At 39.0% G+C, this 20,945-nt stretch overlaps 1 long non-coding RNA gene across 3 annotated transcripts in view; it reads right to left on the minus strand.

The window, feature by feature from the left end:
- Nucleotides 1–20,945, minus strand: part of LOC147369895 (uncharacterized) — a 212,967-nt gene that overhangs the window by 17,252 nt on the left and 174,770 nt on the right. For 2 of the 3 annotated variants that reach the window (XR_015168067.1, XR_015168068.1), the window contains exons 4-5: nt 9,809–9,888; nt 7,547–7,607 (exon numbers count right to left, since the gene is read on the minus strand). The exons of the other annotated variant lie outside the window; for it this stretch is intronic. This is a non-coding gene — a long non-coding RNA (uncharacterized LOC147369895). The remainder of the gene's footprint in view (nt 1–7,546; nt 7,608–9,808; nt 9,889–20,945) is intronic. 3 annotated transcript variants of the gene reach the window in all.

The raw sequence follows: 20,945 nt of genomic DNA on the forward strand, positions 1-20,945 counted from the left end.
GATATGAGATGAAAAGGTGATGTAAATATAGTGATTCCTTTGACTTCAAGTCCATAAAATTTAGAAAGATACAAAATTAATGTTGTGAAAAGACCTGGACTCTGGCCTTCTCATCAAGCTTATGGCTCTAAGAATTATTTGACCTGGCTAAGAGAATGCAGCCTCTATAGAACCGTGTCTTCACACCTATAATACAGAGGGGTTGGCTGAGAAAACCTGGGAGACTTGCCAGCTTGCAGTTCCAGCCACAATCACTTAGAACTCTGGATTAAAGGGTATGGATGAACAGTCTTCTGAATCCTTCCCCCATCCCAATACACTGCCTATTCAGTACATTTTGCATGGATAATTTTTTGAAACTTTATCACGTTCAAAATTTACTATTCAGGCTGAAACTAAAGAATAAAGAAATATTTTACCAAATTCCTCCTTTGGTCATGATCTGACATTGTTTTATGTCACGTGGACGATTTTGAGACCAGTTAAGAATGATACCTTTACTCCATAAACATTAAATGTAATACTCATCCATTGTAATACTAAGCACCAAGGGTCACAGATAACCGTGCTGGTACAAGGTTTCTGCGTTATGGTGAGAGAGATGGATTATGCAGCACAATGCACTGGGGATATGAGGAGGACATGGAATTAACGATAATGTTTGTGTTGATTTATAACAGCTTTTTGATTTTTTAACCAGAATCCTGCCATGTGTGCCCTTTAGTGCTAACAGACTTGGCTCAGTCACCATCATTCCACTGCATCTTGCCCAGCATTGATATGTATATAAAACATTCAAAAGGATATCTAACCCTTCTTTTGTAAAAGTGTCCATCCTTTTGGGTTTCTCTCTAGGATTGGACTGAATGTGCAGTCAGATACCTCATATTAACTCTAGTGTTCTGAAAATACAATGGCGTGTCGCCAACCCTAAAGGAACTGTAGAATGATGAAACACAAACCCACTATTCCATTTCTTTACATATGTGTCACTCTCCATTAGGTCAGGAAATAGAGTTGCAAACCTACATGTCTCAGTGGCCAGTGAAGGAGTGAATGAGTGAAGCAGCTAGGATTAACATAAGGAATGACAGGGAACGTAGAAAACTGGAAAGTTTATACCACCATCTAGAGAATGCAAATGAACTTTTTTTTTTTTTTTTAATTTGGCTATGCTAGGCACACAGGATCTTTAGTTGAGGCACGTGAACTCTTAGCTGTAGTATGTGGGATCCAGTTCCCCGACCAGAAATCAAACCCAGGCCCTGAGTTGGGAGCGTTTCGTCTTGTCCACTGGATCACCAGAGAAGTTCCGCAAAGGAACTTTCTAAAAGGACTAAAACAGAATCCACCCCCCTCAAAACTATGGGGCCAGAAACTTGTGACACTATTTTTTTCATGTATAAGCCACTAACGTGGATATGTATTCCTCGGAGGCGGGCAGATACCCGTGACTGGCCGAGGTTTAGGAGAGTTTGCACGTCAAGGAGTTTCCTGGTTCCCTGTCTAGTAATCTGCTCTGCTGCCCGGGAGAGTAAACCACAGTTAATTGCCCTCCCTTAAATTTCTAAGTATTATCTGAGAAAACAGGAAACAATTTTCATCCCAATACCTAATTGCTCACAGATTAATTTTACTTCCATAGAGAAAGTCAAGTGAAGATATGATTCCTCATAAATGCTATATGACTCTGCTTGACATCACACAACAGCTCTTTCTCATTAAGCAACAGGCTTAAGTTTGGAATTTTAAAATATCAACAACATGTTCACATTTTATGGGCAACCATGGCACGTCGTGTGTCTAATTGGGATCTAAACTTGTGGCTCGTTGTCAGATAATCTCCTCACTAATACTCACAGCAAGTCTTTTATAGGATTTATTCATTTTGACATTACTTTCTTGGTGTTTTCACTTTCTTTGTTAGGGGGGTCTCACTTCAAGCTACATTGGATGGAGTACGTGCTAAGAGAAATACAAGCCAGAAGTTTGAGCAATGCCACCAGTCAGATGTTGCTCTGAGGAAATCAAGCCTCAGAACTTCCAAAGGAAATGTGAAGAACAAACAGTGCTCGTAAACTCTCTTTAACCCCAGAGAAGACGATGATGAGTGGACTTTGTTAGAATTTTAGATGATGCTAATGTAATTTGAAGCATCTGCTTAGGTAGGCAGTGCAGGGAGGAGATTAATAGTACAGGCTCTGAAGTCAGAGGTCTTGGGTCAAGTCGAAGGTCACACTTAATCACTTAAGACTCAGGTTCTTCATCTGTAAAACTAGCTGGCTCATAGGCTTGTTAAAAAGATGAAATGAGAGAATTTGCAAAAGATTTAGTCTCAATCCTGACACATAGTAGGACTCAATAAATGATAACGTATCCTACTGTTAGTGTTTGTCTGAAATTAAGGCAAGAAATTCAATGGCATCTAATTAGTTTTGGGTCATAAAGAAGCTTGCTTTCTACTATTCCTTATACTGATTGTTTAAAAGCTTCGACATCTGTGTCTTATATACACACACACACAACACACATATAGTAGTTTTTTTAATAAGATTATTGTGAAAAATGATAATTTTACCTAAAGTTACAATGATGAGAGAATTATCTCCCTACAAACCTCATCAGCAATTTTGGAAACTATGACAAAAGAGTACAGTGTAATTACTACACATTCACGGCCCTGCATTCTTATTCAATTACTGACTTCAGTGACCTTTCAAATTCTTATTCAAGCATGGTGAAGAGAATATAGTGCGTTCAATCTCTAGTTGGGTAATTACAAATAATTAAATCTAATTAAACCCTCATTATGCATAGAGAAAAGCCTGGCATTTCCCTGGGTCTTGAGATGTTCGTGCAGTCTCCTGACTAGCTCGGCTGACTGTACACAGCAGCAGAAAACTGGAGACTTGATGAAAAATCAGCAGATATCAAGAACTCTCTGGCGATCCAGTGGTTGGGACTCTGCACTCTCACTGCCAAGGGCCTGGGGTTCAATCTCCGGTTGAGGAACTAAGGTCCCACAAGTCATGTGGTGAGGCAAAAAAAAAAAAAAAAAAAAAGAGCAAATTCCACTAATTCACTTTTGCCCTTGAACAAGTTACTCAGTTTCTGTGAGATTTAGCTTCCTCATCTACAGATACTGAGGTGGGACCAGTTCCTTCCAAGACTTCTTCCAGATTTCAGAGTCTGTGCTTTTATGATCACCTGCTCCATCTTCTTTCTAATTTAAGGCGAGCAGTGCATTCCCATCATCAGCAGTGGGAGAGACCCTCAAATATTGATGGGACGGCTGCCACCTACTGGAGGGTATCAGAACTGCTCGTGGGGTGGGAAAGGGGAATTTGTGGTTAGAAGAAACCCCTCCACCCCAACGTAATCAGCTCCTTCACCAGCTGACTTATTCCAACCCTCCAAATATTAAATTTTAAAACTTATTTATAAAATCGCTAATTCAGGGGTCAAAATGGAGTGGCTCTCAACCTATAAGAGCCTGTATTTATATATTATACATCCAGGGTTCTTAAGACATTTGAATTAGTTGCCAAAACTTAGAATTCAGGAGAATTCAGAAAGAAATCTGAATTTCTGGTTTCTTTTGGAAATTTGGATGCTCAGGCTACACCAGGCTCACATTCCTGCAGAGCAGTCATCAACTATACCTGAGATGTGGCTGAACCTCCTGCCTTGCCACTGTCCACAGCCGTGCCACCTCCCATGACTTGCATAATGTTTGTCACTTTGCATTGCTCTTTTTCTCTTCTAGTGAAGAAATATTTCTCTATATCCTAGCTCTGTCAAAGGTAGGCATTGGATAGACTAAGGATGGACCATGCTTTTTACACCTACCCGGTTTCAGCCATTTATCACCAGTGTGTCATCTTATTTGACACACCGCTCAGTCCAGTATTGACTTTTTTCAGCTTTGTCCCTTTGGGAACTATTGGTTTGACCAATTTTTACTCTTATTTATATTCATATACGCTCGCATTGATTACTAGATTATTTTCATTCCTTTAAATCCCGTTTAACCAAGTGTATTATTTGTACACAAAAGGGCACATATATATGTGTGTGGTAGAAAAAAGTTTTACAAATAGACACAAATACTATAAGGTAAGCATAAGAAATTCTTGAGAAATTTGTATGCAGGTCAGGAAGCAACAGTTAGAACTGGACATGGAACAACAGACTGGTTCCAAATAGGAAAAGGAGTACGTCAAGGCTGTATATTGTCACCCTGCTTATTTAACTTCTATGCAGAGTACATCATGAGAAATGCTGGGCTGGAAGAAGCACAAGCTGGAATCAAGATTGCCGGGAGAAATATCAATAACCTCAGATATGCAGATGATACCACCCTTATGGCAGAAAGTGAAGAGGAACTAAAAAGCCTCTTGATGAAAGTGAAACAGTGGAGTGAAAAAGTTGGCTTAAAACTCAACATTTAGAAAACGAAGATCATGGCATCTGGTCCCATCACTTCATGGGAAATAGATGGGGAAACAGTGGAAACAGTGTCAGACTTTATTTTTCTGGGCTCCAAAATCACTGCAGATAGTGACTGCAGCCATGAAATTAAAAGACACTTATTCCTTGAAAGGAAAGTTATGACCAACCTAGATAGCATATTCAAAAGCAGAGACATTACTTTGCCAACAAAGGTTCGTCTAGTCAAGGCTATGGTTTTTCCTGTGGTCATGCATGGATGTGAGAGCTGGACTGTGAAGAAAGCTGAGCACCAAAGAATTGATGCTTTTGAACTGTGGTGTTGGAGAAGACTCTTGAGAGTCCCTTGGACTGCAAGGAGATCCAACCAGTCCATTCTGAAGGAGATCAGCCCTGGGATTTCTTTGGAAGGACTGATGCTAAAGCTGAAACTCCAGTACTTTGGCCACCTCATGCGAAGAGTTGACTCATTGGAAAAGACTCTGATGCTGGGAGGGATTGGGGGCAGGAGGAGAAGGGGACGACAGAGGATGAGATGGCTGGATGGCATCACTGACTCAATGGACGTGTCTGAGTGAACTCCGGGAGTTGGCGATGGACAGGGAGGCCTGGCGTGCTGCAATTCATGGGGTCGCAAAGAGTTGGACACGACTGAGCGACTGAACTGAACTGAAGCGTAAGAAAACATAAATAAAAACTTCATATAGAAGATGATAAAATGTTTCTGAATGATATAAAGTATCTAAATATAAGGAAAAATATGCCATATTCATGAATAAGATTCAATAATACAAAATATCATTTATCCCCCAAATTCATCTATAAAGTCAGTAAAATTCCTCCCTAAATTTAATATTTTTTGATGAAACTTAATAAGATGATTCTAAAATTTACATATAAGTTTATAAGGTCCAAGTCTTTTGAAACAATTTTCAAAAAGAAAAGGATAGAAGGACTTGCCCTAAGGATTTCAGGACTTTAAGCAATGGAAGTTAAGATGATAAGCTACTGAAACAAGAATTAAAAAAAAAAAAATCAATTGATACATGTGCATTCCTAGTGTCCCTATTGTGGTCTCCAAATATCATTTCCTACTAAAATGAACTATGGGTCCTTAGAGAAATAGTTGATTCTAGATTTGAAGTAATAAATTTATAAGATGGTCTAAAATATCTTATTATTCTCAAAGCAAGGAAACTCTCAAAGCTACTAATTTAATGAGAGAAGGATTTAGGAATCCACTTAAAGATGCTCCCACAGACAAAGGAAGATCAGAGTATCCATAAGAATGACAATAAAAATGACCTAAGTAAATATGCATCTGTCCTTAAGATCACAGTGATACTATGCAACAATAACCACCCCAACATACCTCACTCATCATTTTTAGAGGTTGTTACAGAAGCAACTTATTTTGCCAAATAGTATATAAAAGTAAAGAGTCAAGAATTTATCCTGACTTTCCAATAAAAACAATTAATTCAAGTGATCCAAATAGGTGATGAGAGTTTCTTTTTATAAAAAGTCTTCAGCTAATAAATGAAGAGGGAATGACAGAATTAGAATATCATCACTTTGTATCCCTTGGGGAAGTAATCTAGGTAATGATTATTAACATCACCAAAAGCAACAAAGAAATAAATAAACGACATTGCTTGCTTTCTAATAGAAGTACACGTCTCAAAAATGTGCCTGTGGGATTTTTACACACAGAGGTGACTGAGGAAGGACATGGAGAGGCTTATGGCATTGAAGGAAGATTTTACTACTTACAAGTCCCAAGAGGAAGGGGCATGTCACATACTTGGTCTCATGTTGAGGAGCAACAGATTTGGTCAGGAGACAGAGGAGCAAGGGGGAAGAATGACCCATGGGCTTTATTGTGTTTTCAGGAAGAAACGCAAAGAAGAGCAAGAGGAGCAGTTAGGACTGACTAGCTTGAATACTGTTGGCAGGCTCTGGCTTCTCGGGGTCATCTTTGGGAGCCTGGTACCTAACCCTGGGTAAGCAGGGATCTGGCTTCCTGGAATGTAAGAGCCAGATAAAGGAGGTGCCTCAGAGTCTGGGCTCTCGATTGGCTGGTGTGCCTATGAAAGTCCTGTGCTATCTCTAAGGATTGGCTGACCCTACGAGAGGCAGTCTCTCCCCAGTCAGCAAAGCCACAAATATCAGAGCATCAGGAACACTGAAAAGAAGAAAAGGTAGTTTCTACAGTATGCACTGCCACAAATGAAATATTATTGCCCCCGAATTGAACCTAAAGTGTATAAACCAGCGACATGCAGTATATTACCAAAACAATCTTATCAAGATAGATTCTAGACCTGACTGCCAATTTAAAGGATATAGATTGCAAAGAAGAAATTGTTAAAGGACACCCAAGGATACATTCAACAAAATCTAAACTATAGAAAACTCTGTAAGACAAATAACCCTATTTCTTAAAAAAAAAAAAAAAAAAAAAGGCAAATTGCAAAAATAAATAAATAAATAGGAGAGGGGAACATATAAATTAAGAGATCACACCAAGCAATTGAGATATTTAGATCTTATTTGGATCCTGATTCAACTAGACAAACTAAAGATATGGAGTATAATTGGGAAAACTTGATCATGGACTAGCTACATAGTATTAAAAGTGATTGTTAATTTTTTAAGTATGATAATGATTTTGTAGTAATTTTTAAAGAATTTTCCTATTTTAGAGATACAGGCTGAAATAGTTACATATGAATAATATTCTGTGAGTGGTTTGCTCCAAAGTATCCAGTGGTGGAAATGGGGTAGGTGTATAGGGGGTGGGTGGGTATATTCCTGAAACAAGACTAACCATCTGTTGACCATTGTTAAAGCTGTATGATAGGAACATTAAAGTTCATTTTATTATCTTTCTACTTTTTAAATATGTTTACATTTTTTCATAAAAGGTTAAAAAATAAAAAATATGGAAATTTAAAATCTGACATTATCCAGTTTTGCAGGGATGTGGAATACTGGGAGTATAAATTGATCCATTGGCTTTAAGGAACAATTGATCATATCTAATAAATATGAGGACAGGCATACTCCATGACTCCATGGGGTAAGGCATACTTACCTCAGAGAAACTTTTTCACCTATACATGGGAATGCACACACAAGATTGTTGTTGCTTGTTGCTAAAAAAAGAGGGGGGGCAGAAATGATCTAAATGTTTGTTAACATTTAGGATGAGGATAAATAAATCCATGCAAACAAAAAATATGCCAGAAATTCGAATGAGAATTTCATACATCAGCGTGACTAAATCCCAAAGCGATAATTTTGAGTTGAAAGAAAGCAATTTGTAGAATAAAGGGAGAAATGTAATTTACACATAGCTTATATAAGGCTTAAAAATAAGCACAATTAAATGGTATCATAGTTATGAACAACTAATTCCATAGTAATAATATATAAAATATATGTTGGTTTGGTAACTCCAAATTCAGGACAGTAGTTACTGCTGGAAAGGAAGGAAATGATATAGGATCTAGAATAAACCTCCAGGAAACAAATAAATAAGTGATACTTTATCTCTGAAACAAAAATAAAACGAAAGTAAATATAGCAAATTGTTAAAATTCACTGACTCTGGATGGTGGTTACTTTCTGTTTTGTTGTATTATTTTCCACAGTTGTCAGCATGTTTAAACTAGTTGATCATCCAAAAATAAAAATGATGGTATGTTCTGTATTATCAGTAATAATGCAAGAATGTAATGTTGCAGCTATTTCAAAATTGCCTTAAAATAAATTAATAATTTAAGCCAATGTGAACACAGCAATCAGTCAAAGGAATTGACAGTTTGAACCTCTATGGTATTAAGTGGGTGTTGTGCTACCCAACTGGCCTCTTAGCAAAGATTTACCTTCAACTGCTGTTAAAAGGGGATAAACACGTATCATTATATGCTCCTGTTTTAAGTGCACACAACGAAGATTAGCTGTATTCCTTCCCTTGACTTTTGAAAAATCATAGTTTCCTCTTACAATGTAAAGCTTTTTGTCATACTAGCTTGGCTTTGTAGGGTGAATGCATTATTAGATGCCGCGTATACACAAATGCTCTCTTGTAATAATACAGTTGATAAAGCCCAAATCAGACAGTTATTTCTTTTTTACATTATATTTGAAATTAGGCTGTAGAAAACAGACACTGTAGTTATGACTATGTCCAGCTACTGAAGGCAATAAGGAGCTGCACCACAATCTACTCCTTATTGGTTACAATGGTTTCTTTCCAAATGAAAACCTATTTTAAATACTTGAGGTTGATATTTTTTTTCCTCCCTTCCAATTTTATTTTCTGTCTTTTTTTTTTTTTTGGTTACAGTATTGTCCTAGACAGAGTGACCTGTATCTCTTCAATTCTGAGAAAGTTTCTTTTAATACTATAACCATATTTTGCCATCCTCAGTTGGCACTTGGCATGTTCTCTCTCACAGAGAACATGTGAAATGTGCTGGAGAGCTGTCCCATATGCATGGCTCCACAAAGATACCTTCTGCTATCTTTGGGGTGCAGCAGTAAGAAGAGGTAAATGGAGCCTCTGAGCACTGCAAACCCTCAGCATCTGAGGGGGGCTATTATCTGTATTTCATTAAGAAAGCAACAGAAAGACTCCAAATACACTTGGTAGCATCTCTGAAAATAAACTTAGTCAAAAATCTCCAGAATCTCTGCTTCCTTCATTTCAGGCTGGTAAAACAAGACCTAGCTCTCTACTTGGGTGAGTGATGAGAGAGCACTGTCACCCAGGTGATAGGCTCGATGCAGACATCACTTTTATAATGTTGGGAAAGAGCACATGGTCTTCAGAAGCAAGACCCAATGTAAGTGTGTGTGTGTGTGCGTGCGCCACATGGGAGACATTAACCCAGGGCTCTCCTGTTAAGACAATGACACAAAACAAAAATGTAGCAGAAAGCCACTGAGGTTTGGAACAAATCATCAGATTCTACCCTCCTAGTAGAAGGAGGGTAGAATTTTCCTAGTATTTCCTAGTATGGTGGAAATTTCCTAATATTTCCACCTAGGAAAATGGCCTCAAATATATAGGGAGGTAGACTAGCTGTGCTTAAGTCAAAACAAAGATTATCTTTTCCCATCTCCTCTGTTGCCTTTCATCACATTTCCTTCCTAAAGAGGGAGTAAAATGGAATAGATACATGAACTCTTTCATTTCTTTTTATTAATCTACACTTTTGCCTTCTATTTTATCTTCCTTATTCTGTTCTCATCTCTGCCCTAATTTTCTTTCTCCTCCTAGCTTGACATTCATAATAACCTTTTCATTTGGTTTTTGCCCCAAACCACATGTTTGCATGTTTGTTCTTACAACTTCTGGTGACTGCAGTTTTCATACTTCTTTGCGAGCTGTTTTCCCATCTTGTAACAACTTCATCATAACTTGGATGTCTTTAACAAAATAAAACAACATAAACTCACTCTCTTACTGAACCACAATTTCTGAAATGAATCCAAAAAATCATAGTATTTCATAAAATCCCAAGAGTTAATAGGTCAGTAAATAATTATGGGTTATTTCCAAGAAAACCCCACATAAACAAAAAACATTTTTACCAAAGTGAACAGAAAATGCATATGTACCCTCTGAGACTCTGAAAAATATGTGAATAATTAATTCTTGCAAACAAAATTCTCCTCCCATGGTTGCAATTATTTTGACTGAAATAAAACTTAGATTTATTCCTGAGTTTTTCTTGAGTCTACAGAGTCTACAAACTACTCCTAGGGGTCACAGTTTGTAAAGTTCTTGGAATAACAAGAAAAATCACTACATATGTTCAGCTCCTCTTTGTCTCTGTTGATGAACTTTCATTGATCTAATATTTTGTCAACAGTTCATCAAAGTAATGAATGAGCAGTCTGACAGTTCTGTCTCCTGGGACCACCATTTCCATCTGTGAGGTCTTGTAGCTGTCTCTCCACGGAAGACTGAATGTACAGGATTGTTTCTGGGGCTAGGTGAAGGAACATGGTCCTTTCAACCTCAGGAGTCTAGTCCAATCCTGATAACAGACCTGAGTCATTTATTCTTTCTCAAAATGTGTTTTCAGAAGAATTTTTTGTTTGTCTGTTCAAGTTCAGTTATTTGTAATGATATGGAGCATTTAGTATCCTTTTTTTTCCTTCTGAAAGACTGATCAAGTAAGCTGACCAGACTGGAACCACATCTTTCTCATTGCCAGCACAGGGTTTATCTAATTTAACAACAAAGTATAGCATTCTACAAACATTAACTCCTTTCATCTCTGCAATAGTCCTGGGAAATGAGGCTATTTCTTTGACTTTCATCCCCATTTTAAAGCTGAGGAAGCTAAGGCACAAAGATGTTCAGTGACCTTACTCAAGGTCACCACAGCAAGTGGTAGAACTGGGCTCCAAGTCTCCACAACTATGATGCTAGTTTGTACATCTTTGCTCTACTGCTTTTGGTGCTCTGCTGCTGCTGCTAAGTCGCTTCAGTTGTGTCCGGCTCTATGCAACCCCATAGACGGCAGCCCACCAGGCTCCCCCATCCCTGGGATTCTCCAGGCAAGAACACTGGAGTGGGTTTTGGTGCTCTACCCACTCAATACTTCCTGTAGCTCAAATGGTAAAGAATCTGCCTGCACGGCAGGAGACCAGGGTTCCATCCCTGGGTTGGGAAGTTCCTCTGGAGAAGAGAATGGCAATCTACTCCAGTATTCTTGCCTGGAGAATTCCATGGACAGAGAAGCCTGGTGGGCTATATAAGTCCATGGGGTCGCAAAGAGTTGGACATGACTGAGCGACTAACACAGTCCAGTTCAGTCCATACTCAGTACAAGTCTGTGGATGAGAGAACAAGTAGAAAAGAGAAAAGGAGGAACGAAGGGAAGGGGAGAAGGAAGCAATTTAAAATGTACATGGATCTGGGACTTCCCTGGTGGTCTAATGGTTAAGACTCAGTGCTCCCACCACAGGAGGCGTGGGTTCTACCCATGGTTGGGCAATTAAGATGCCACATGCCATGCAGCCAGAAAGAATCTAAAAATGTCATTAATGATTCAGGGATAAAGTTTCTTTTTGAATTTCCTTGTTATTATGTAGCACTAGCTAGAATAAATTTATCTTTTTAGTGTATTACGATAACTAAAAAGTATAGGCAACATTTATTTAAATTTTTTAAATTTTAAAAATTTATTTAAAATCTAAAGCAAAATACAATGAATGTCCAAGAAGCTAGCACTCATTCAGAAACTAGAATATGTGTTATAGAAACTGCCTATGTGTTAACAACTCAGTTCATCTAATTCACCTGGGAAGAAGTAACAGCTACATGAATTTTGTGCTCATCATTTCCTTCCTTTTTTGGTAGAGTTGGATCAAACATATACAGGTTGGCTGAACAATAGATTGTTTAGTTTTGCTCGCTTTTGAGGTGTATTAAAATGGCTACATAAAATCTTCTATCATTTGCTTTTTCCACTTCACATTATCCTAAGTTTCATCTATGTTGAGTAGATTCTTCTTTATAAAATGTGCTATATTCTAAAAAGCACTTTTATGTAAATTATTTCAAGGGATTCACGTAAAAATCTCCGGTAATAGATATTTTGGCCTTATTTTTCCTGTTTCTTTTATAACAATAGCACTATGCTGGTAGCCATGAACAAACCCAGATTTTAAGCTGAAAATCTGTGCATCAAGACCCACAGGTCAATTTGGGCTCCAAGACTTAATACTAACAGTGACAGTACAAGCCTTCCATATCAGTGAATATGTTTGAATGCTTGTAACTGTGAATTTTTTTCCATGTGGTATGGGTATTCCCACATTATAACGCAAGGAAAAAAAAGTAAGCAAAAACTAAGTCCATGCCCTCTTCTTAGGACTTCTTGGAATTTCATCTTAATTCCATATGTATGACACATAAATAAAGCTTTGTCTTCCAAATATGACGGTCATGTCTATTTCTCCATATCTAATAGGTTATGGTAAATAATAGCATATGTAAATTCCAAATATGTATATATCTGAGTGGAGATTCTGTTTTCTGTTACCTTCTGAATATCTTTTATAGACATTCTTTTAGCTGCCTAGCAAGTATGAAACCAGGAAAAGACCTGATGTCCCTGTGATTGTCAGGGGTTTTGTGTTACTTATTACTCAGTGCTGTGTTAATATCTATCTTACAAAATAGCAATGGGTCAGCAGAGAAATCAGAATTTTGCTTCCTACACGAAATGTTCAAAACAAATATGCCAATGGCCCATGATGTCTGAGAGAAGAGTAGGAACACAGAAAGCTTCTGTAGACTACACTGAAAGGGAGCTAAGTCCTCTGGTGTTTCCTCCAAGCTGTCATTGTCGTTTACCTGCTAAGTCATGTCTAGGTCTTTTGGTTTCCTCCAGGACATTAGACTAACTGATCACACTTTGTCTAATGTGCTATAGTTGACAAGACACTGATGCTTTCTTCATGAGTTTTGACTAAAGTTATGTCTTTATAGGGGGATTCATTAATGAATTGAAACCAACAGAGCAATTCAAAGCACCCTTCCCTGACTGTTGGGAAAGGGGTGAGAGGCAAATTTTTCACATAAACTTCTCAAGTTTGTTCTTGCTTATGGATTGATTAACTGCCTAACCCCGTCCCCCCCAAAAAAAAATTAGTCATTACTATTTATGGAATAAGATATGTGCATAAATGAGAAGCAGTGTGCTTTGTAAAAACAGTGAAAATTGACTTGGGCTGACACTAAAGCAGTTACCATCCTACAGATAAGAACAAGTTGTCCAGTATCCTACAAGTAGCCAAAACAACTGCTCCCCTTTGAGTTTGTATGACTGAAGAAAAATCACAGAGCAAAAGTTGTTTCCTTTTGCCTCGTTAGCCAGCAGCACAGTAAGGAAGTTGAGGGCACGTGTTTGGAATCAATCAGACTTAGGTTCAAGGTTCATCTTTGCTGCTGATTACATTTGAGCTTAAGAAAATTGTGTGTGCTCGTGTTCAGTTGCTCAGTCGTGTCTGACTCTTTGCGACCCCATGGATTGTAGCCTGCCAGGCTCCTCGGTCCGTGGATTTTTGCAGGCAAGAACACTAGAATGGGTTGCATATCCTCCTCCAGGAGAATCTTCCTGACCTGCGTCTCCTGCAGCTCTTGTATTGGCAGGTGGATTCTTTAGCACTGTGCCACCCGGGAAGCCCTAAGAAAATTACATAGCCTCTTTGAACCTCAGTGTCTAGCACCATAAAATGGGGATTTTTTTTTATTCCTTTATTTCTCATGTGTTCCCCATCCTGAACCCTCCTCCCTCCTCCCTCCCCATACCATCCCTCTGGGTCGTCCCAGTGCACCAGCCCCAAGCATCCAGCATCGTGCATTGAACCTGGACTGGCATCTCGTTTCATACATGACATTTCACATGTTTCAATACCATTCTCCCAAATCTTCCCACCCTCTCCCTCTCCCACAGAGTCCATAAGCCTGTTCTATACATCAGTGTCTCTTTTGCTGTCTCATATACAGGGTTATCATTACCATCTTTCTAAATTCCATATATATGCGTTAGTATACTGTATTGGTGTTTTTCCTTCTGGCTTACTTCACTCTGTATAATAGGCTCCAGTTTCGTCCACCTCATTAGAACTGATTCAAATGTATTCTTTTTAATGGCTGAGTAATACTCCATTGTGTATATGTACCACAGCTTTCTTATCCATTCATCTGCAGATGGACATCTAGGTTGCTTCCATGTCCTGGCTATTATAAACAGTGCTGCGATGAACATTGGGGTACACGTGTCTCTTTCCCTTCTGGTTTCCTCAGTGTGTATGCCCAGCAGTGGGATTGCTGGATCATAAGGCAGTTCTATTTCCAGTTTTTTAAGGAATCTCCACACTGTTCTCCATAGTGGCTGTACTAGTTTGCATTCCCACCAACAATGTAAGAGGGTTCCCTTTTCTCCACATCCTCTCCAGCATTTATTATTTGTAGACTTTTGGATCGCAGCCATTCTGACTGGTGTGAAATGGTATCTCATAGTGGTTTTGATTTGCATTTCTCTGATAATGAGTGATGTTGAGCATCTTTTCATGTGTTTGTTAGCCATCTGTATGTCTTCTTTGGAGAAATGTCTATTTAGATCTTTGGCCCATAAAATGGGGATATTTTGAATGGTCTTGGTTTCATAGAGTTGCTATGAATATTAAATGAGGTAATATAGACCAGCTGACAGTACCTGACATATAGTGAGTGCTTCTTATAGTGCCTTCCTGCAGACAGGGAGCTGGTGGCTGTACTCTTAGACAGTGTTTGCATTTGGTTGCCATGTGGCCCCCACCCCTGATGGAGCAGAGGGACAGACATCCATGCTCAGCAGCACCTGGGGAACAGAAGGCTTGCACTAGGCTTGTGCTTTCTCTACTCAGCATCTTAGGGGCCGGAAGAGACCCAGCAGCCTCCTGTCCCCAGAGTGATCCCTACAGAGAGTCCGGATACACAACCCAATTTCATCCTGCCTCCACATGGCAATTGTTGTTCTTTTCTAGGGCTTCATGTTTTCTTTCTTACCAAGTCCTTTTCATGTTGAAGCTGGGCAAGATGCACCTCCACAGCAGGCGGGCTCTCCCCTCCTGACAAGTATCTGCTTCTCGTTTCCATCCCACATGGCTAAAGCTGGCTGTTTGGGGAAACAAACAGGCAAGGCCAGAGAGAGGGCAAACAGGCTGTGTTCCCACCCACGGGGTGGCCTCTGTAAAGGAAAGTCCCACCTGTGGTACTGCTCTCTCACCCAAAAACTCGGTTTGACATGATCACGAAGAGCAAGGCAAATCTGGACAAAAGGAATAACATTCACACAAGTGAGATTTGCTGGTTTTAATGACTGTCCCTTCTTGTCTCAGAAACAAAACTGGGCCTGGTGTTTTAAAGACAGTTCATTTGGAAGCTGTCATCAAGTAATGCAATGTACTTGAGATATGGAACTGAAACGAAGAGTTCCATTCTGAAGACTGAACAATTCCAAGGGGCTTCCAGTGAGTGGTGTTTAACTAAAACATGATAATTTTTAGTCCACCACTGACTAATGTACACCACAGGGAAGCAGAAGAAAAAAAGGAAAGGAGAGAGGGCTTTCACGTTCAATTCAGGAATGGAAACCGAAACGAACAAGGGTGGAGTGGAGAAAGGACAAACTGAAGGACATATGCAGTGCATTGAAACAGCTGTGTGTTTAAGGAATGGCCACGCTTTGAGTTCAGAGTTCTCCGTAGGCTTCTTCCCCAGGAAGTCTCAAGATTCTTCCCAGAGGCAGTCAGCTAGCAACTTCCTAGGCTGCATGTTCCTCTCACAATACTGCTTCGTCTTTGGCTTGTCATTTCTTTTTCCCAATATAGTTCCTGCACGCACTGCCATCCTTGATGTCTATACAGTCAGTTGCATTGATTAAGACTGACTAGGGTTTTCATCTTAAGCAGATTTTAAACTCATTTGAACATATTTCCAATTGAAATTATTTCAGTGCATTCTGGTACACATCTTTTTAAAGTTTTTTAAAATTTAATTTTATAAGAAATAAGCAGAACTGTGGTGGTGGTTTTTCAAATTTCCTAGAACTGTACACTATAAGGGGGAAATATTCTTCATGTCAGTTATACTTCAAATTTTAAAAAGCTTTAAAAAAACAAAAGACAAGTAAATGTTACAGAAGTATCAGCTAAATGAGGGGACTCTAGCTAAACAGAACATGCTGGGTATAATATACTGAAGTTTAGAACACCATGAGCCCTGGATTTTAGGCCTAGCCACACCACTAATTATCTGTGAGCTCTTGGGGGTGCAATTTAATCTCTAAAAACTCAGTTCATCATCTGTAAAATGAAGGACTTATCCAGATTAGCATTTCTTGAAGTATGTTTGGCAAAATGCTACTTCTTCAGTTCTTTAGCATGTTTGTAGTTTTTGTGTTAAAAAAAGGGTGGGAGTAGGTTTCCTTTGTCAAATAATTTTAAGAATTAAGAAGGGTTACCCCCCCCCAAAAAAAATCAAATAGGTTTGTTTGCTGCTGGACTTCTCATGGCTTTTTAGCCTACATATAAATGTGTACCAGAGAGGGCAATGGCACCCCACTCCAGTACTCTTGCCTGGAAAATCCCATGGATGGAGGAGCCTGGTGGGTTGCAGTCCATGGGGTCGCTAAGAGTCGGACACGACTGAGCGACTTCACTTTCACTTTTCACTTTCATGCATTGGAGAAGGAAATGGCAACCCACTCCAGTGTTCTTGCCTGGAGAATCCCAGGGACGGGGGAGCCTGGTGGGCTGCCGTCTATGGGGTTGCATAGAGTCGGACACGACTGAAGCGACTTAGCAGCAACAGCGGCAGCATACATGTGTACAACATTCCATAAACATATTTAACTATCAAACCCTTTATCCTCTCCACTCCAGCATGTAGTATATAAACTCTGGGAGACACTTACTAAATCCTGTTTTCTTGATAATTGTTCTGGTCAGTTTCTCAACCAACAATTTCATCTTAACACTTAAGATTAAATATAGTGAAGCTAAATGAAATTATTAATTGGTTGTTATAACAAATTTGTAACAAGGAACAAATAGAACCATACTTCATGGTGCATGTGTAGGCACAGACATGTTCAATCAATTCATCATATAAATATATTCCAGGTTTGCTCTAGCATCTTTTGAGTGAGTTGCATGTAGAAAGCGGGCAGAGGCTAGCAGAAATAAGAGAATAGTACGGAAGATCCCCTGGAGAAGGGAATGGCAACCCACTCCTGTATTCTTGCCTGGTGAATTCCATGGACCGAGAAGCCTGGTAGGCGACAGTCCTCGGGGCTGCAAAGAGTCGGACGTGACTGAATGGTTAACACACACAAGGGTGGGCAGAGTAAAAGCAAATTCTACTGGAAAATAAAAACAATTTAGGCCTAAGAAAAGTTTGAACTTTGTTACAAACTTGAATCAACTATTTTCTCTCTCCCCTCCAACAAATTTAAGAGCCAAGTTATAGTACAAAAGAGACCTCATTTTTAGCTCCATTCTGGGAATCCATGTACCTACTGTTGGGGTGCAAAGCCGGAAATGGGGGAATCTTTCTGAACTGAATGAACCAGAAAAATCAGTAGGCTGTTTTTCCACACTCTAATCAGCAGCCCAGCTTTTGGCAGTCGTGCTTCTGAGAAAAAGCTCATCTTGACTTTTCTGAAGGTCTTTTGGTATATGTTAGATTATTTATATGCTGACAAAAGTTGGCTGAAACCCAATTATCCACATTTATCCCCAATTGCTAGAAAACTTAGCATATGATGTTCCTGTGGTCTCTCTGCCTTTCTGTGAGGAACTTATCTAGTTATTAATGGTTACTGGCCTCCTTTACCATTCTTTTGCAATGAAATCCTTCTGGATAACACAAATACAGAAAATGTAAATATGGTCACATATAATAAATGACTGCTTTTACAATAGCTTGACTACATGCTGTATATGATGAACCCCAGCAGTGTTCTCTCTTTCCTAATTTTATTTATTAGATACAGTGGTTGTTTTTCTTATGTTACCAGAAATGATACATTATTAAGTAATTCCCAACATATATTTTTTATAAGTTAAATATAAATAAAAATCTTGGTAATTAAATTAATGGCACAATTTTCTTGGAAAGAAGTTGAACAAATGCAATGAGGAAAATATGAAGTCCTCAGTCAGAGTTGCAGAAAATAAAATTATGCTATACACAATTGGAAACAGAAGGATAACAAAAGTTTGTGGCCCCTCCAAGGCAAAATTTCAAAAGTGACCTCACTGCTCCTTTACTTGAAAATAAAATAGTTGTCTTCTCTTTCACAATATAGAAGAAAGGAGGAAAACACAAGTAGATATTGTGTTCTCCTGTATATTAGGGCAGTGGTTATATGAAAGTGAAAGTGAAGTCGCTCAGTCGTGTCCGACTCTTTGCGACCCCATAGACTGTAGCCTACCAGGCTCCTCTGTCCATGGGATTTTCCAGGCAATAGTACTGGAGTGGGTTGCCATTTCCTTCTCCAACCCAGGGCTCGAACCTGGGTCTCCTGCATTGTAGACAGATGCTTTACCATCTGAGCCACCAGGGAAGTCCAGTGGTTATATATAGGCAAGTAAATAACAAATTTTTGCTTCCCTCATGGTTCAAATAGTAAAGAATCTACCTGGGACAACTTGGGTGAAAACTGCTTTCATAATTATAATATTTCTACGTTTAGTTTGATATTGTTAATATGGACTCAAATCTAGAGAATACCATTATCTTCTAAGACAGCAGCATCAATTCTTGACCCTAATGTCAATAGTAAAAATATCGTGAGATAGTAAAATTATATTGGTCTTTAGATTTTTTTGGTAATTCCCTTCAGTTCAGATATTTACAAAAGACCTTTAAAATAATATATTAGATTTTGGTTATATAAGATGGATAAGTCTGAGAGGGACTGTATGGCATAGTACCCACAGTTAACAATGCTGTATTGTATACTTACAAATGTGATAGAAGGATCAACCTTATGTCAAGTGATCCTATCACATATAATAATCAGTAATAAGAGGACAAGAGGAGACTTCTAGAGGTGATGGATAGGTTTATGGCTTGGATTGCTATTGTGGTTTCACAGGCATATACTTACCTTGAAACTCATCAAACTGTATATGTTAGTTATTCATAGCTTTTTGTATGTAAATAAATAAGCAAAAAAATGGAAGAAATTAATTTTAAAAAGTAATAATATATCTGAACTTCTTCAAATATAAAATAACTGCCAGTTATATATGTCTTGTTCCTATTCTGCAAAAAAAAAAGACTGAAAATGTTACTTGAAAGGTTCCAGCAATACATTCTAGGTACCTAGTAAAAGATTCCAAATGCTTGTTGGATTGAAAGAACTCCAGCTAATAAGTAACAATTTGATATATGTAACACCTACAAGCTCCATCACTCAAATGTTACCAAAACTAAACTATGGGCTGAAAAGTTTCGAAAAACTTTAGAACAAAATAGGAAATGAGATTTCTTCTAGTGCAGCAGAATAACAGAGTGAAAGTGTCCCAGCCACAGAGAACATGTTACTATCCAATGAATTTTCTACCTGCTATTCCTTTTAAATGCCAGCAAATTCTTCCCAGGGGGGAAATCACAGACATTTTCTGTATTCTTGGGACAGAGCAAGAAATCTGCTGCTGCTGCTGCTAAGTCGCTTCAGTCGTGTCCGACTCTGTGCGATCCCATAGACGGCAGCCCATCAGGCTCTGCAGTCCCTGGGATTCTCCAGGCAAGAACACTGGAGTGGGTTGCCAATGCCTTCTCCAATGCATGAAAGTGAAAAGTGAAAGTGAAATCGCTCAGTCCTGTCCAACTCTTGGCGACTCAATGGACTGTAGCCTACCAGGCTCCTCCGTCCATGGGATTTTCTAGGCAAGAGTACTGGAGTGGGGTGTCATCACCTTCTCTGAGAAGTCTGCACTAATCATGCACTTTCCTACACATCCCTACTGTGCACTAGAACAGGACTGCCACACTGGGTGACTGGAACAAGGTGATGATCTAGATTTGAGAAGCAAGAGGAAAGATGCTCCTGGTCTTCAAATTTCATCCCTCCACATTTCTCAAATGGGTGCCCTCAATCCCTGTATTATTGCTTCATGACAAGACTCTAAAAACTGCTAAAATGAAAACACTTGGGTGTGCAATACTTTGGCAAATAGATTTGACTCCATTTGATATCTCTGATCAAATGGCAATGTGCTAAGCCACTTCAGTCATGTCTGACTCTTTGCGACCCTATGGACTATAGCCCGCCAGGCTTCTCCGTCCATGAGATTCTCCAGGCAAGAATACTGGAGTGGGTTGCTATGCCTTCCTCAGTCAAATGGCAGAGGCTGTCTATAATGTGCTGACCACCTCCAAACTGAGCCGAAGAGAATTCTGTTTTTGATTAGCAATGTCTACTATGAGCAGAGGAGAAAAATTGTGCTACATGTAAGCCGAGTATTTCCTGACCCTGTTGTTTTAGCCAATATAATCTTCATTTTCCTTTGAAGATTCACCTCTTCCCTAATATATCCACTTGCCCTCTAAAATATTTTATATCTATTTTTAACACGTTAAAATTCAGTTCAGTTTGATTAAATAAGAAATGTGTCAAAAAGCATAGGTATTCCCTCCTGTCAACCATGTAGTCAGGCTATTTGGCTGGTGCAGAGAAGGGAGATTTGCTCTGACCTCAGTCTTTGCAGCAAGGAGATAAAACCAATCAATGCTAAAGGAAATCAACCCTGAATATTCATTGGAAGGACTAATGCTGAAGCTAAAGCTCCAATACTTTGACCACCTGATGCAAAGAGCCGACTCATTGGAAAAGACCCTGATGCTGGGAAAGAATGAAAGCAAGAGGAGGAGAGGATGTCATAAGATGAGATGGCTGGATGGCATCACT

The sequence above is a fragment of the Bos grunniens genome, chromosome 7 (assembly GCF_055505025.1).
Source record: "Bos grunniens cultivar Pamir isolate PY7600 chromosome 7, Bosgru_T2T1.0, whole genome shotgun sequence".
Taxonomy (NCBI): domain Eukaryota; kingdom Metazoa; phylum Chordata; class Mammalia; order Artiodactyla; family Bovidae; genus Bos; species Bos grunniens.